At 36.6% G+C, this 18,226-nt stretch overlaps 1 protein-coding gene across 1 annotated transcript in view; it reads right to left on the bottom strand.

Annotated features, from left to right (window-relative positions):
• Window positions 1-18,226, bottom strand: part of TRERF1 (transcriptional regulating factor 1) — a 279,684-nt gene that overhangs the window by 251,498 nt on the left and 9,960 nt on the right.

Raw genomic sequence — 18,226 nt, 5'->3', positions numbered from 1 at the left:
AATAATCGTAAAGCACTTAGAACAGTACCTTGTTCAGAACAACCACTACATAAATGTTATCTGCTATTATCTTCATTACTGTTATTCATTCATTAATACCTTCCAAGACTTGAGGGCAAGTCATTTTCCAGGTCTAGATGTTCATCAGAAGGAGCTTAATTGCATGACTTTGAGCATCCCTCCAAGCTCTAGCTTTGGAACCTATGTAGCAAGGGCTCAAACACAAATGTTAGAAGATCAGAACTCTCTACCATATTATCCCGGTTCCATCAGCAAGATGTGACCCACTCTTAATGAGAGAAAATGCACATCAAAACAACCCTAAGGTTTCACCTTGCACCCTCGAAAACTGGCAAAAATGACAAAATAAAGGAATAATCGCTATTGAAGGGGTTATGAGATGATAGGCACACCGAAGCATTTTCAGAGAGGTAAATCAGTAGAACCATTCCAGGAAGCAATGTGGAAATATACAAATAAAGTGACTAAAATGCTAACTTTCTTTAAACCAGAGATTCTATTACCTGCCTTATACCCCAAAGAGGATACTGATAAGAAGAAAGTACCCATATATTCCAAAATATTTAGAATGGCACTTTTCATAATAGAAAAGAACTGGAAACAAAGTAGAGGCCCCAAAACTGAAAAATGGTTAAGCAAACCATCATACATGAGTGTAATAGAATATTACTGTGCTGTAAGAAATGATATATACGATGAGCACAGATACATACAAAGAACTATATGAAATGATACATAATAAAGTAAACAGAATCAAAAAACTATATATATAATAATCATAATAATGTAAATGGGGGAAAAAAATCACCCTCCAAAATGAAAAGAGAATGTTGCAAAAGTAAAAAGAACAGAAATGGCTCAAAATAAGAGAAATGAGAAGACAAATCCCTCCTTCCACTCCACCCTTCTGCAGAGATGCTGAGTTTACAAAAGTATATTACATATATTTTCAAACTTTTTTAATGTCTTGGATCAGCTGTGCTGATTTTTTCTTTTTCTATCTCTTCTATCTTTATAAAAAGAAGGGAAGGGATACTGGAATAAATTATGATGATGTTAAAAAAAAAAGACATCAATAGAAATTTATTTAAAACAAAGAAACTACTGTGAGCACTGAATCATTTTTTCCAAGTAGTAGTTAGAGTCACACAATCCTATCCACTTTGTTTTATGATCATCTATCTGAATACATTTGGGTAGCTAGATGATGCAATAAATAGAGCATTGCACTTGAAATCAAAAGCACTCACCTTCATAAGTTCAAATATGGCCTTAGGCAGTTATTAGCTATGATCCTAGGCAAATCACTTAAACCTGCTTGCCTCAGTTTCCTCATCTGTAAAATAAACTAGAGAAGGAAATGGCAAACCACTCCAGTATCTTTGCCAAGAACACCCCATATGGGGCCATGAAGAGTCAGACGCAATTGAAAAAAGGCTGAACAACATAATATGCATCTGAGAGACAAATGAACTATAGTAAAAGTGATTTAAGTCTATGACTGTGGAACGATTTTTTTTCTCTATGTGAGAGTTAATATCAAAATGTCAAAGTAATCCACATATGGGGATCAAATATTTAACTGGCTTCATTCTAGCATCAAATCCCTAATCTACTGGACTACCTGCTCATATTTAAGTTGGTTGTAAAGAGACTTCATTTCCTGTATTTTATTTACTGAGTTACTTTAAAGCTAGCACAGAACACAATACATAACTTAGGCTCCATATTTTTAATCTGTTGAACTACATTAAAATTAGAAACACTCATCTTTTGTATATTCAGGGAATACTTGGTTGTTTTTTGCAGATCATGACAACCTCTACTAGAAGATGGGTAAAGGAAATGAAAGGAGGTGAAACTCAAATCAGATCGTTTTGCTACTTGTCGGCAGATCTGATACAGAGATTGGTGAGGAAAGAGGTTGAAACTATAGTACAGAGATACCCTACACAAAGTTGTGCTTCTTAATGTCAAGTGAATCATATAGCATTGTTCAAATAGAACTGAACAGAACCTTAGACATCATCTAATTTAACATAGAGAACTAAGTAGGGAAGTGAAATGGTTATCAAATATTAGAAAATCTCAACTTGTAAAGGGGGGGAAGGGTAGCTGTAATCAGAGACCACCTAATCAACCTATATCTAAATAGTTTCACTGGCAAGTGCTTATCTTATCTATTCTTTGTTTGAAGACCTACTCCAAGGCAATCCTTTTCACTTTTGGATAGCTCTAATTAGATGGAAATTTTTCTTTACATCAAATCTAAATCCATCTCCCTGAAACTTTCACCTCAATCAGAACAAATCTAATCCATCTTCCTTATGACAGCCCTTTAGACATTTCAAGAAAACTATCCTACCTGTTCTAAATAGCCTTTTCTCTCAAAAAAACATTTCCAATTCAACCAATCTTTTGTTTTGTTTTTTTATTTTCATTTTATCTTATTTCCAATTAACAAACATGGTTTCCCTTCTCCCCTCCCATTGGAAAAAAAAAAGCAGAAACAAAACCCTAGTAAAACTGTATTTCAAATTATATCCCCCAAATTATTACAAATATGAAAAAGTTGGACTAAAGAAATCCTCACATGGGCCATATCCAAAAACATGTCACAATCTACATCTTGATTCCATCAATCTCTGGCAGGAAGTGGGAAGCATACTCCATCATGTAGTATCACAGTGGGTCAACTGAATTGGTCAGAGGGCTTAGGTCTTTCCAGGCGGTTTATCTCTACTGTTATTATTGTGTAATTATTCACCTAGTTCTACTCATTTCACACGGTATTAGTTCATACAAGTCTTTCCAGATTTTTCTCAAATCATTTCTTACGTTACCATTTCTTACAATACAATAATAACAAACCACATTCATATCATAATCTGTTTAACCATTCCTCAACTGATGGGCATTCCCTTAGTTTACAGGAATTTGTCATTACAAAAAGTTGCTATAAATATTTTTGCACAAATGGGTCTCTCTGTTTTCTCTTTCTCTCTTTTTAGGGTATAGGCTTAATTGTGATATGGCTAGATCAAAAGGTGTCAAGAGTTTACTTTTGGAGCATAATTACAGAAAGAAATTAATTCAGTTTCACCAATACTGAGTAAATGTGCCTGTAGAGGCACCAACAACTGTCATTTCCTTTTTTGTCTTGCCAATCTGATAGGTGTGAGACAAAACTACAGAATTGTTTTAACTTTCAATTCTGTAATTATTTATGATCTGGACTTTAAACTGTTCTTCATATGACATGAACTCAGGCACCTTCATCATTCTTGTTTACTCCTCTGGATACTCTCCAATTTAAAATAATAGAGTTATTATGGGGCAAGACAGAGGGATATAAATCATTTCATAATTATAATCATAATTTACCATTACATCATGATGAAGCATCACTGATATTATTGATACATTATAACTCAAATCTATCATAAATGAAGACCAAACCTGTAACATTTACAACACTGGTCCTATGATAAATACTAAACAATCCCAAATGCCATGTTTTTCCAGGAATGGTAAATGACCTAAAGCAGGTATCAGTATTGACTAAAATTATAAGCTGGAAAACTCGATTAATTAGAGCCAAGTCCTTTAATTGTGTGAGCAACTAGGTAGTGTAGTATATACAGTGCCCAGCCTGAATTCAGGAATTCAAATCAGGTCCCAGACACTAGCTGTGTGATCCTGTTCAAGTCACATAACCCTTTTTAGCTCAGTTTCTTCATCCGTAAAATGACCTGAAGAAGGAAATGGCACCTCTAGTGTCTGTCTATATCAAGAAAATCCCAAATGGGGTCTCAAACATTCAGATAAAATTAAAACAAATGAACAACAAATTCACCTCTTTATTTCCATCAGGTAACTCTCCTTTCTTTCTGTATTACAATCACATCCCAGAAACCTCTTCATACTGTTTAATGATTTCAGCACTAGAATTCACACCTTAGAGATACTCTTTGCCTCTGGGACCCCTTTCTCAGACTGGACAGCTTCTCCCAGAACCTCTATTTAAAGAGAGCATCCAGGCACTTCTTTTCTTACAAGGTAGGAAATCATTCCTCCTTCTCCTCCTTTTTCAGTTTTCCCCATTAGAATTTCAGCTCCTCGAGGGGAGGAGGGCTGTCTTTTTGCTCTTATTTATTTGGCACAGTGCCCAGTCACAAAGTGCATACTAAATGAATACACTGTGACTGACTTCTTGACTGATGTAAAAACAAAAGACATCAGTAAGAAAAGTGTTAATTAAAACACATCTTATTTTTAAGAAATTGACTTTTGACTAACAAGAAAAAAACACATGAATTCTAATAATGATTATACAAGGGAAAGTATGAGAGAAAAAAAAAAGAACAAGATAAGAGTGTTCAGAAAAATCTTAAAAGGAAAAAGATCACTTTTAGTTGATAGAGAAGAGGGAGCCAGGGATGACTCCTAGGGAAGAGATGCAGCTTGTGCTAAGTCTTGAAGAATAAGGGGTGTTTAAATAAAAGAAGAGTCACAGGGGATAAGAGAAAAGTCTATTCTTGAGACAAGAAGCAGCAAGAGGGAGAAAAATGACTTTTCCATAGTGATCAGTACTCAGAATGAACTCTGACAATGAAGTTCTTCATTTACAGAAGTTAAAATAATAACTCACATTTACAAAGTATTTTAGTTTATAAAATCTCTTCCTCATGATCTCTATGAGGTGGGGAGTGCAAGCATACTCATGCCCATTTTACAGGAATAATTGGAAGGGAAGGCAGGGAAATTCTAGAACCATATGCTTGCTTGCTTGTTTCTTTGTTTCCTCTTCCTCCTTCCTTTTTTACTTCTCAAACTCCCAAGATGACACCATTTTTATCCATCCATAGCCAGCAAGCCCTAATAACAGGTGCAACAGGACATCCTAACCAATGCTCCCTACTCCACCCACAGCTTGATCTCATTTACAGAGAAGTTTAACCCATTGGGCATTGGATACAAAATTGAGAAGAAAGTTGTTACCGAATGGATATTTTTTTCCTCCAAAAAGTTGCTCTCACCAACCTCTCCCCTCCAATTCTCTTTCCCTCTTTCTTCCATCCCACTTCTCCAAGCTAGATGCATGCTGATTTTTGAACAGTCACAATCCCAAATCAAGAAAGAGGGAGGAAGGCAGGAAGGAAGGCAGGAAGGAAGGCAGGAAGGAAGGAAGGAAGGAAGGAAGGAAGGAAGGAAGGAAGGAAGGAAGGAAGGAAGGAAGGAAGGAAGGAAGGAAGGAAGGAAGGAAGGAAGGAAGGAAGGAAGGAAGGAAGGAAGGAAGGAAGGAAGGAAGGAAGGAAGGAAGGAAGGAAGGAAGGAAGGAAGGAAGGAAGGAAGGAAGGAAGGGAAGGAGGGAGGGAGGGAGGGAGGGAGGGAAGGAGTGAGGGAGAGAAGGAGAGAAGGAAGGAAGAAAGGAAGGGAAGGAAGAAAGGAAGGGAAGGAAAGGAAGGAAGGAAGGAAAGGAAGGGAGGAAGGAAGGAAGGAAGGAAGGAAGGAAGGAAGGAAGGAAGGAAGGAAGGAAGGAAGGAAGGAAGGAAGGAAGGAAGGAAGGAAGGAAGGAAGGAAGGAAGGAAGGAAGGAAGGAAGGAAGGAAGGAAGGAAGGAAGGAAAAGAAACCACATTAATGTATGATTCCCTCTTTTGTTTGCTTTCTATGTAAAATGAAAAGTCAATCAGAACTTCCAAAAGGAATTCATTACCCTTTTTCAAGGGTAATTTATTTTTTAAAAACCACAATTACTGATTCTGAAGGCCTAAAACAATCACACTATTTCTCCAACTAAAAAAACTCAAGTCAATTCAGCAATAAGTTAACAAGAAGCAGCAGCAAAAAGAAAGTCAAAGAGACTACTTAGAAGATAACTGATGGACAATTCTTGGACTATACTGATATCTACACAATGTCAAGAAAGATTCCTAAATTTCCTTGCTCAGTAAACTTCAATAGTCCCCTATGTCCCTAGAAGCAAAATAAAAACTCCACTATTTGACGTTTGAAGCCCTTTAAAAACTTGGCTTCAATCTACCCGTACTGGTTTATACATGATTCCGCTTCTCATTCTGCAATACAAACTGGCCATGTCACTGGGCCTAATATAAAATAATCCATTCTCCTATGCCCATGACTTTGCACAAGCTGTCCCCTTCCCCCCCCCCAATTTACCTCCCTCCTCACCTCTGCCTTTTGTATTCACTCTGTATACCTGTATAAGTATTTATCTTTCTCCATTAAAATGAGGAATTTGTTTCTTTCTTTGAACTTTTATCTCCAGCATCTCACCTAGTGGCTGGCACAGAGAAAATGCTTGCTAATGAATTGATCCTAGAATCTTCATTTTCCTTCAAAGCTTAGCTCTGTTCCACCTTCTATGTGAGACCTTTTTTTTAATGTAAACAGTTATTACTTCCCTAAATTTTATGTAGCTCTTATTTTTTTTATTCATTTTTCCAAATTATCCCCTCCCTCCCTCCACTCCCTCCCCCCCCATGGCAGGTAATCCCATACATTTTACATGTGTTACAATATAACCTAGATACAATATATGTGTGTAAATACCATTTTCTTGTTGCACATTAATTATTAGATTCCGAAGGTATAAGTAACCTGGGTAGATAGACAGTAGTGCTAACAATTTACATTCACTTCCCAGTGTTCCTTCTCTGGGTATAGTTATTTCTGTCCATCATTGATCAACTGGAAGTGAGTTGGATCTTCTTTATGTTGAAGATTTCCACTTCCATCAGAATACATCTTCATACAGCATTGAAGTGTACAGCGATCTTCTGGTTCTGCTCATTTCACTCAGCATCAGTTGATGTAAGTCTCTCCAAGCCTCTCTGTATTCCTCCTGCTGGTCATTTCTTACAGAGCAATAATATTCCATAACCTTCATAGACCATAATTTACCCAACCATTCTCCAATTGATGGACATCCATTCAACTTCCAGTTTCTAGCTTATGTAGCACTTATTATGTGCCAGGCAATATACTAAGGGCTTTAGCAATAATAATAACTGCTAACATTTATGTATGGCTTGCTATGAGGCAGGCAATGTGCTAAGTTTTTAATAATAATAGCTAATGTTTATATAGAACTTACTATGGAACAGTCACTATGCTAAAAGCTATAATCATAATAACAACTAACGTTTCAGACATGGCTTAATATGTGAGAGCTTCCATTTGATCTTCACAACACTACATGGAAGATAGTATTATTATCCTCATTTACAGGTGGGGAAACTGAGGCAAATAAAAGTTAAGTAACTTAACCAGGATCACACAGCTAGTAATTATCATGGGCTACATTATTTGAACTCAGGTTTTCCTCACTCTAGACCAGGTGCTTCATAAACTTCACCACTTACTTGCTTTTCTTGTTAGAAATTGAATGAGATACTTATTTTGTATTTGCCTGTTAAGTTGTACATACTATACATCATACATGTGGCCTCCTGCTATGTAAAGCAGGAGCTGTTCCTGAGCTTCAGTCTACCATGAACTTTTTTTTGGTTTTTTGTTTTTTAATATTGTGATAAAAGGGAATCTAGGGTGGCTTAATGGATAAAGCACTGGTCCCGGAGGCAGGAGGACCCGAGTTTAAATCCAGCTTCAATAATTTTCTAGCTGTATTACCCTGGGCAAGACACAACCCCGATTGCCTCAAAAAAAAAATTAAAATCTGGTTAACTATTTCAAGATATTTCAAAAGACCAGTTGCCCCTGGCCTGACTATATCAATAAAGGATAAAAGCTAGCCAGAGGCTGAAGCCTCAGCTTTGGGAGACTGTAAGAGGCCTTTTTTCAATCTGGCCACCTCTAACTCCAGGAATAACCCTTAAGATGTCCTGATGTCTCTGACTCCCCACCAGGAAGGCAAATGTAGTACAGGCTTCTGTTCCCTCTTAGCTAATCCCAGGCTAGCATCAGAGAGCAGAATTATTAGAAATGGCTCTGATCAGAAGACCTAAGTTTAAACCTCAGCTTTCTTATCAGCAAGTCACTTAATCTCTGTGGGCCTCTATTCGCTCATTTGACAAAATATTCTCTTCCAGTTCTAAATCCAATAATTCCCATCATTCCACTAGTAATAAAATACTTCTTTCTGCTCTTACCCTGTCTAAATCCAGTATCTGTCACGTTTCAAAGTCAAATGAGCACCACCTTCCTCCAGTGGAATATTTTTTTTGTTGGTAACCTAACTCCCTATCTTAGAAAAGGAGCAAAAAGAATTTTTTTAATTTACGAAGAGAAAAAAAATCCCCAGAATCCAAAACATAGCCCAGCTTTAATAGCAAATAGCTTTAAAATAGCTTTTACTAGCATTTTTTTTCACTATAGTGATAGAGAGGTTTTCTGCCTTTTACCAACTAGAGTTTCTATCTATTTTGGTCACTCAGACCCAAATAAGACAGTGCTCAAAATATAACTTTTCAAATAAATTTTATCAGACCAGAAAACTACAACATCAAGATACAATTTGAACAAAGTCAGCATACCCTATTCTAGTCCATTCAAGAAATAATACTAGTTCTTGTTAGTCATCAAACAGCAGAGATAGGGATTCTTTTTGATAAGCATCACTGAGGTTTTTTTTTTAATTAATTAAAGGCTACACAAATGAAAATCAACTTAAATTGAATTTTTCTTGGATGACATGAAAGGTTATGTTCATCTGATTTTCAAGTTAGGAAAAAAGAAACCTAAAAAACTTCATTTGTGAATTTAATATTTTAAAATACAATATACTTCAATCTAGGTGTTCTATTTTCAAACCCTTCTTCCTGCACTCCAGCTATCCTTTTTCTACTTCCACCAGGAATCTGGACTCTGACCCTGGAACTACTTAAGGCTTTGATAAGTGAACACATCTTATCACTTCTGGCCTTTTACAAATCATAGAACTCCAGGTCCATACTTATTTATTCCCTTTTATGTGAAGACTTTCACCATTAGAAGGAAAACTCCTGGAAGGCAGAGACAGTCACATTTCCCTATATTTGTACCTCCACTGCCTAGTGCAGTGTCCAGCCAATAATAAAAGATTAATAAATGCTACATTATTCATGCATTCATATTATGACCAGAATAGAGGAGGGAAGAAAATGCAAAAAAATGAGGTGGGGGAGGATATAAGAAGGAAAGAAAGAGGTGAAAAAATGAAGAAATCAACAAACAGGGAAAGGAGAAAAATAAAGGAAATAGGAAGGGTAAAAAAATTAAGAGAAGACAGAACCAAACAGAGTCAAAGGAAATCATCAGAACCAGAGAGACCGAGATTCCAAAGTTACATTATCCATAAAGTCACCATCACACACTTTTCTCATCTGTAAAGTAACAGATTTAGACAAGAGAGTCTAACAGGGATGTTACTTATGGTGGAAATTTTTGCTCAGGTACAGACTTGGACCAGATCAAAGTTTCTTAAATAGTGGGTCGAGATGCCATATGGAGTTGTGAAACTGAATGTGAAAGTCACGAAATACCAATACATCGAACAACTCTGAAAAATGTTAAAGATATCCTATGTCCTGCAGCATTAAATATTCCACCAAGATCTAATTCTTTATGAAAAAGAAACAAGTACATCCATTTCATTAGCATGCAAATTTGTTTTTGTCTTTAAAAAATGGTTTAAAAAAATCTTATGCATATCACAGAATTGTTTTAAAATAAATTTCTTTATGATTTATTATCAGTAAAAGCTTGATTTGTATACTTATTTCATATACCTATACACACAGGGTCGCGTAAAAATTCCTCAAGCAAAAAGGGTCACAAATGGAAAAAGTTTACAAAGTCCTGGAACTAATGAGATTCTTTGCTTCCATCTCTACGGTCCCTTCCAGCTATTCATCTAGTCTTTTGGCTGCAATTCTCATTAGTTGATCAATCATTGTTCACAATTCTTCAAATTCTCTTCACCCATAAATTGTCAACAATCATTTATTATTATTTTTATATTATAATTTTCACCTCTTTCTTTCCTTCTTATATCCTCCCCCACCACCTCACTTTCTGCATTTTCTTCCCTCCTCTATTCTGGTTATAATATGAATGCATGAAGTGCCTACTATGTGCCAGGCACTGTGAATGACTAAGCACCGGAAATATAAAGAAAGGCAAAACCAAGGTCCCAATCTCAAGGAGTTCACAGTTTTGACAGAGAAGATAATATCTAATCATTTAAATGGCACAATGGATAGAGTCAGGAAGACATAGTTATTTGAGTTCAAATCTGGCCTCATACTTCCTAGCTATATGACCCTGGGCAAGTCACTTATTCCTGTTTGCCTCAGTTCCTCATCAGTAAAATGAGCTGGAAAAGGAAATAGCACGGCACCCCAGTATTTTTGCCAAAAATAATCCAAATGTGGTTGTGAAGAGTTGGACATAACTGAAAAGACTAAACAATGAACATAAAAGATATATAGATATATATTGTAAATGGAAGGCAATCTCAGAAAGAAGGGATTAGCTGAGTCATAAACCATCAAAGAATCACTGTTTATGGGATTGGTGGAAGAGGAATAATTTGAGAATAAACATAATTAATAAATAATTGAGTATTATTAGAATACTACCTAGCTGCAGTAGCAAGAAGTGAACAAATCAGAATCACCCAACGAATTCAAGTCCCCATTCTTGCTATATAGCATAAACCAGAAGTCCCCAATACAAGTAGATCAAAAAAGAAATTAGTTAGAATAGAAACTGGTTGCCACTGCAGCCAGTATCCTCTTCTCCCTTCTTTCCCTCCCTCCTCAATCAACCCCCCTTCCTCTCTGCTATCCCCTAGGAATCATATGGCTCAGGGGAAATCAGAAATAGATACTCAAGGTCTGACCAGGTTCAAAGCTAGAAGGGTCAATAAAAAGTTAGCTCTGAAAGAGATATTCAAAATTTAAGCAGCAATTATTAAATATTTACCGTGTGCCAGGTACTATGCTGAACAATGGAAAGGTAATGCAAAAAAGAAAAAAGGAAAAAAAAAAAAAAAAAAAAGACTTTTCCTTCCAGGAGATTCCATTCTATGGAAAGGAAAGAAAACCTACACTGATAAGAAAATACAAAATATATGCAAAGTAAAGAGGATCAGGATAGGCTTTCTGTAGGGGGTAGCACTTAAGGGAAACCCTTGAAAGAAGATAAGGATTCAAATAGTCAAAATAATGTGCTTATAATGAAGAGTAAAGTTTAGTTCTAAATCATCAAAAATGGGGACAGGGAAAAGATTCATATCTTACCTTTTTATATTATGTGAAATTGCCAGTAGTTAATAACCTCTACTCTGATTATTCCCAATCCACAGCTCCCCCATTCCCAGAATCCCAATGCAATATTTACATGCCTTAGAAAATAAGCAGTCCGACTGCCCACTGACAGAAAAGATTTGCAGGGAATAAGCCCCTGGGAAATGGGGCACAGACACTGTCATTCTGGAGCCAATTAACTCGACTTTCATATGAATGAAGAACACCCCACGTGTGCTGAAAACAGACTAGATCTCTCCAGTGTCCTATTCTCTCTACTGGGAAAAGTCAAGTCTCTCTCCCAAGCCCCAGCTGGAGCATACCTCTCCACATTCCTCTTTTGGTCTAAGCAGAATATACAGTAGTGTAACCTTTCCTCAATAAGCATGGGCAAAAAGCTAAGCCAGCTGAAGGTCTCTTGCTTGATAAAATTATGTTCATATGCATGGTCTTTCCATAGTGATAGTTACACTCTAATTTTTTTTTAATTTGTTTTTTGGTTTTTTTGTTTTGTTTTGTTTTGTTTTGTTTTGTTTTGTTTTTTGGCAAGGCAATTAGAATTGTGACTTGTCTAGACAGCTAGAAAGTATTAAATGTCTAAACCACATTTGAACTCAAGTTCTCCTGATTCCAAAGCTGGTGCTCTATCCACTGGACTATTTAGCTGCTCCTATCAAGTTACACTCTCATGGTATTTCTATCCATTTTTTTACCAGAGTACAATGGAATAAAAGCAGGAACTGTTTCCATTATTTTGATAACTGTTTTCTTTGTATCCCCAGCACTTGGAACAGGGTCTGTCTTACATATAGTTGTTGAGTATTTTGAGTCCTATCCCACTCTTAGGGGCTCCATAAGCGGTTTTCTTGGCAAAGATAAAAAAAAGCACTTTGCCTTTGCCTTCTCCAGCTCATTTTACAGATAAGGAAACTGATGCAATTAGGGTAAAGTGACTTGTCCAGGGTCAGATAACTAGGAAGTGTCTGAAGCTGCATTTGAACTCAGAAAGAAGTCTGATTCCACTGCACTACCTAATTGCCTTGTATTACAAATAGTATCTACTTACCCATTCAATATTCAAATGTTCCAATGTGTCTGTGATCTCAACAAAGATGTGATTTTACAAGCTAGTTATCTGCACTTCCTCCTTACCAATTTCTGGCCCCTCAAGTTCCCTAAAGAAGATTTTTCCTGACCTTTAAGAAACAAACATACTGAGTATAATCCACTGGGGCACTGGGCCTTTCACCCCTTCCCTCCCTCTTCCCAGCCCATTTTCTTTTTCTATCATATATTTCCCTGGTGATGTTTTACTTCTGTTCTTCAAAATTCTTCATTCATTATGTGTTACAGTCTCTGCAACCCTCTATTATCTTCTGTGTAATAATCCTTTTCAATTCTTCAGAGACCTTTGTTTCCATGTTTTGGAGCCAGACACCAAATCTTGCTATTAATAACAGTAACTAACTTTGATGTAACACTGTTTGCAAAACTTACTGATCTTGACAACAACTCTAAGAATTAGGTAGGACAGCTATTACTAGACATATTTTACAGAGATTTTTTTTTAATTCAAGCATAGGGGCTAAGTGAATTAGCTGCATCGCTGGCTAAAGGCTGAATTATCCAGGTCTTTTGGGCATCCCCTTCCATTATGCAGCTCCTTCCATTACATTTAACACTGCCTCATTTGAAGGTTCTCACTCTCCTACCTATAGTAGCTAGGTGGCAGATGGGATAGATGGTCTGTTCGGAAATCATATTTATGAGTTCAAAGTCAGGTTCAGACACTTCTAGTTGTATAGCCCTGGGCAAATTTTGCCTCAGTTCCTCCTCAGTAAGATGAGCTAAAGAAGGAAACAAAAAACCACTTCACTATCTTTGACATGAAAATCCCAAACAGGCCTCCCAAGAGTCAAAAATGGCTCAACAACAAACTCTTCTCCCCATTTTTCTTTCCTCTTAAGGTAAACAATTCCAGTTCTTCCAAGCACAAATCTGATTTTCCAGAATACTAATAATCTTGCTTTTCTTTTAGAAAAAGTACTGGGTTGGTAGTCAGAGGATCAAATTCAACTTCCTATTCTGACTCTTGTCACCTTGCCTTTGAAATCAAGTCACTTATTATTCTGGATTTTAATATCCTCAACTATAAAATGAAATTAGAATAGACTGACAGTGGTAAACTTAAACAGAAACAGAGTTACTAAATTGTACCTAAGGAAAAATGCAGGATATATATATTGACTTAGAAAACTACATATTCAACTTATTTGTGTTTGATTATATATTTTATTTGTTAAATGTTTCCCAGTTACATTTTAATCTGGTTGGAGAATGTTGCTGCTGCACATTTGACACACCTCTGGAGTAGATGAGATCTACCTATAAACCCCTTCAGATCTAAATAAATCTACTGCCCTTTGATTTATACATGTAAATAAGCTAGTACCAGCTACCTATGGGTACAATGAATTCAGAAGTAGATGCAAGACTTGGAAAAAGACACAGACTGGGTTACATATGAAAAAAGGCTATTCCAAAGTCAGGAAAATATGGAAAAGATTTATTAAAAACTGATGAAAGAAAAGTAAGCAAAACCAGGCAAACAAAACAAAAACAGCAGCAATATAAATAGAAAGAACAAAGAAAAAAACAACTAAAACCAAATACTGCAAAATTATGACCAAGTTTAGACCCAAAGAAAAATGAGAAGCCATACCTTCTTTTTTTTCCCCTCAAGGCAATCCAATCTGAGTTAAGTTTTGACAGCTAAGGTCTAGTATCTGAAGTCAGATTTGAAAATTCTCCTTTTTTAACATGTTGGTTAGTTTTGTTTCACTTTTTTTCTTTCTTTCTTCTTTTTTTTCCTGAGGCAATTGGGGTTAAGTGACTTGCTCAGGGTCTCGAAGCCAGGAAGTGTTAAGTGTGTGAGATAAGATTTGAACACAGGTCTCCTGACTTCAGAGCTGCTGCTCTATCCACTACGATGCCTAGCTGGCCTCCCTCCCTTTTTTTTACATAAAGGATTTTAAAAAATTTTAATCCCCTACTAATGGGATCAGGGACAGAGTAGGGACAAATACAAAAAAATATCATTAAACATTATTTTACATGACCATGTACTCATCAACACTTTTTAAAACACTAGGAATAAACATTTTTATATAAATGTATGTATATTGTCTCTCCCATTAGATGAATAAGCTCCTTGAGGACAGGATCATCTTTTGCCTCTTTTTCTACCTCCAGCACTTGGCACATGGTAGATCTACCTTAATAAATGTTTATTGATTTACTGATTTGATTTTTCTGAGAAAAATTTTTACCTCTCTAAAATATTGGCCTTAGGAAACCCAACCAACCTTGACTTGGATAAATACATTAGATATTTGTCCATGGTGCCTAAAATTTAATAAAGCTAGATACACTGATTTAAAATATTATGCAATTTACTTAGAACAGTGATTCCTAGCACTAATTCTGTGGTGCCTGAATGTCTCCACTCAAAATATTTCCTGAATTTCTACTATATGTATCACCTGTGTTATGAAAAGGAAGGTGAGCTGATTGAGGGAGAAACTCTTTTATGCCTAGATCTCCAGAGTCTACCTAAAATAGTAGAATTACACATAGTAAGTGCTTTTAAAAATGCTTATTAGATTAAATTAAATTAAAATCCTGTAAGGTTTTACAAAATATAAATAAAATAAGCCTCCTGTTTCTTAGTATACTGTCAAAATTCTGCAAAACTTGTCAAAATAAAAAGGGTTATAATTTATTTCAAAGTAAAAAAATAATAGAAGAGAATAATGAATTTCAAGAAGTTTATTTCTTTATTATTTTCAAAATATATGCATAGATAATTTTCAACCTTCACCCTTGCAAAACCTTGTATTCCAAAATTTTCTTTTCCTTTCCCCCACACCCTCCCCTAAATAGAAGTAATCCAATATATATGAAACAAGTGCAATTCAAAAGCTTATTTCTAAAAGACTGGAAACTAGCTTAAGAAATAATAGAGTGGGGGGCAGCTAGGTGGTGCAGTGGATAGAGTATCAGCCTTGAATTCAGGAGGACCCGAGTTCAAATCTGGTCTCAGACACTTAACACTTCCTAGCTGTGTGACCCTGGGCAAGTCACTTAACCCCAGCCTCAGGGAAATAATAGAGTGGGACACACTTGTCAGATTGGCTAGAATGACAGGGAAAGATAATGCAGAATGTTGGAGGGGATGTGGGAAAACAGGGACACTGATACATTGTTGGTGGAATTGTGAATACATCCAGCCATTCTGGAGAGCAGTTTGGAACTACACTCAAAAAGTTATCAAACCGTGCATATCCTTTGACCCAGCAGTGATGCTACTGGGCTTAATATCCCAAGGAAATACAAAAGAAGGGAAAGGGACCTGTATGTGCCAAAATGTTTGTGGCAGCTCTTTTTATAGTGGCTAGAAATTGGAAGATGAATGGATGTCCATCAATTGGAGAATGGTTGGGTAAATTGTGGTATATGAATATTATGGAATATTATTGTTCTGTAAGAAATGACCAGCAGGAGGAATACAGAGAGGCCTGGAGAGACTTACATCAACTGATGCTGAGTGAAATGAGTAGGACCAGGAGATTGTTGTATATTTCAGCAACAATACTATATGATGATCAATTCTGATGGACGTGGCTCTCTTCAACAATGAAATGAACCAAATCAGTTCTAATAGATCAGTAATGAACTGAACCAGCTACACCCAGCAAAAGAACTCTGGGAGATTACTATGAACCACTACATAGAATTCCCAAACCCTCTATTTTTGTCCGCCTGCATTTTTTATTTCCTTCACAGGCTAATTGGACACTATTTCAAAGTCTGATTCTTTTTGTGCAGCAAAACAACTGTTTGGAAATATATTGTATTTAATTTATACTTTAACATATTTAACATATATTGGTCAACCTGCCATCTGGGAGGTGGGGGGAAGGAGGGGAAAAATTAGAACAAAGGCAATTGTCAATGTTGTAAAATTACCCATGCATATATCTGGTAAATAAAAACTATTAATAAAAAGAAATAATAGAGTGGGAACAGCAAAATGTTGTAGTGAATGGAGCACCCCCATACCCTAAATCAGGAGGACATGAGTTCAACTCCCACCTTAGATACTCAACATTTACTAGCTATCTGTGTAACTCTGGGCAAGTCACTTAACTCAAGTGCTTAATCAAAAAAGAAAAAGAAAGAATAGAATGGGAAAGGTGGAAAAAGGAGAGGTATTTTTTCCAACATTACTTTGTATCTATTTAATTTGTTTCATATATACTTATTTATGTACAATTTGTCTCCCCCTACAGAATTAAGGTCCTATAGATTAGGGGCACAAGGTTCTTAAAGAACCATACCTCTCCCTGTATATAGCGTAATCTGGTAGAAAGACTGATGAGGTTTGGCTCCCCTCAATAAATAGAAGTGGTCCTGGACTCAACCAGTCCCACCCAGATAACAGATTCTCTGGGACCGGTCTCTCAGGGGAGAGCTTAACGGTTCCCCCCAAAGACAGAGAGAGAGAAAGAGGTTAGAGGTTCCCCTAATCAAAACTACATGACTACCCATAAATAAAAAATTATTTTTTCCTTTGCAATCTTTGCATGTGTCCATCATCTTATTATATTAAAATTATAAGATTATTTTTCCATAAATCTCTTTGGCATTTAATTCCTTCCAACCCCAAGATTTCAAAGCTTTCCCCACCATAGTCAGCCCACCCCCACCCCACCAAATTCAAATCAGCAAATTCTCTTGATAAAAATAAAGAAAATGAAAAATGGGGAGGGAGGGTAGAATACAGCTGCTGAAAACAGCATTTGCTAACAAGTCAAAGCCTTCAACCTTTATTCTGGTTTTTTTTTCCTTTTCTTTTCTTTCCTTTTTTTTGCACATAGCATTTATTTTTTCAAGGACACATCACCCCTCCTCTATCAGAAATCTTGCATTAAATGTTCATGTGTAGAGGGCGGTTGGGGAGGAGAAATCTAATATTCACTGGATTTCCTATTTTGACTAAACCAGCACAGACAGAAATACAGATAAGGCCTCAGATAACTGATTTAACAAAATGTCACTTATTATAAAGGATGGGGGATGGGGCAATATTTGCATTCCTTTGCTCAGTAAAATCAGAAGCCAAAGGATGGCCTCCCTAGCCAAAAGGCAGAAAGAGAATCAGGAAAGAATGGAGGGTGGTCCTTAAGAAATGATTTGGTCTAATTCTCATTTTATAATGGCCAGAGAGAAGAATTAATAGATCTTAAAAGGGAAAAAGTGCCCTGCCTCCAAAGACATACAGCTAAGATAGGTTTTTGTCACAGAGAAAGAATAAATTCTAGAGTCTCCTATGTTTCTTTTGCCACTCAAAAGGGAATGAGAATTTTGAGTTTCCACGCTAGGCCAGGCACTGCCACTACAACTTCCCTAACTGAAAGATTCCCCTAGTATTGTGTCTTCATTTCCTGCTCTTCCAGTAGCAACAAGAAAGCTTCCTACCCTCCCCCCTTAAAGTCCTTCGTATTCTGGGTTCAATTGACTTTCTAGATTCCCTTCCCATTAACTCCCCCTTCTCACACTTGAAACTGCCCTATCTTGCTATGGAAGTTTCCCACTTCCATACCCTTTCACATACTTCTCTTCCAGAAATGCTCTCCCCTTTCCATCCCTGTCTTAGAGGAAATCCTTGTCTTTAAAGTGCCACAACCTTCCACAGACCTTTGATTCTGCCAAATGTTAGCTCTTAAGCTCACACATTTTGCTTTTCATTTATATTAACTTCTTTATGGGCAAAAACTGCTTTCACTTTGTATCCCCCCAGAATCTAGTACTTCCTAGCACACATGGCACAGTGGCAAGAGGCTCCAAGAGTCAGGCAGAATATCTGGATTCA

Source organism: Sminthopsis crassicaudata, chromosome 4 (genome assembly GCF_048593235.1).
Source record: "Sminthopsis crassicaudata isolate SCR6 chromosome 4, ASM4859323v1, whole genome shotgun sequence".
Classification (NCBI taxonomy): Eukaryota; Metazoa; Chordata; class Mammalia; order Dasyuromorphia; family Dasyuridae; genus Sminthopsis; species Sminthopsis crassicaudata.
This window is presented reverse-complemented; position numbering and strand designations above follow the sequence as displayed.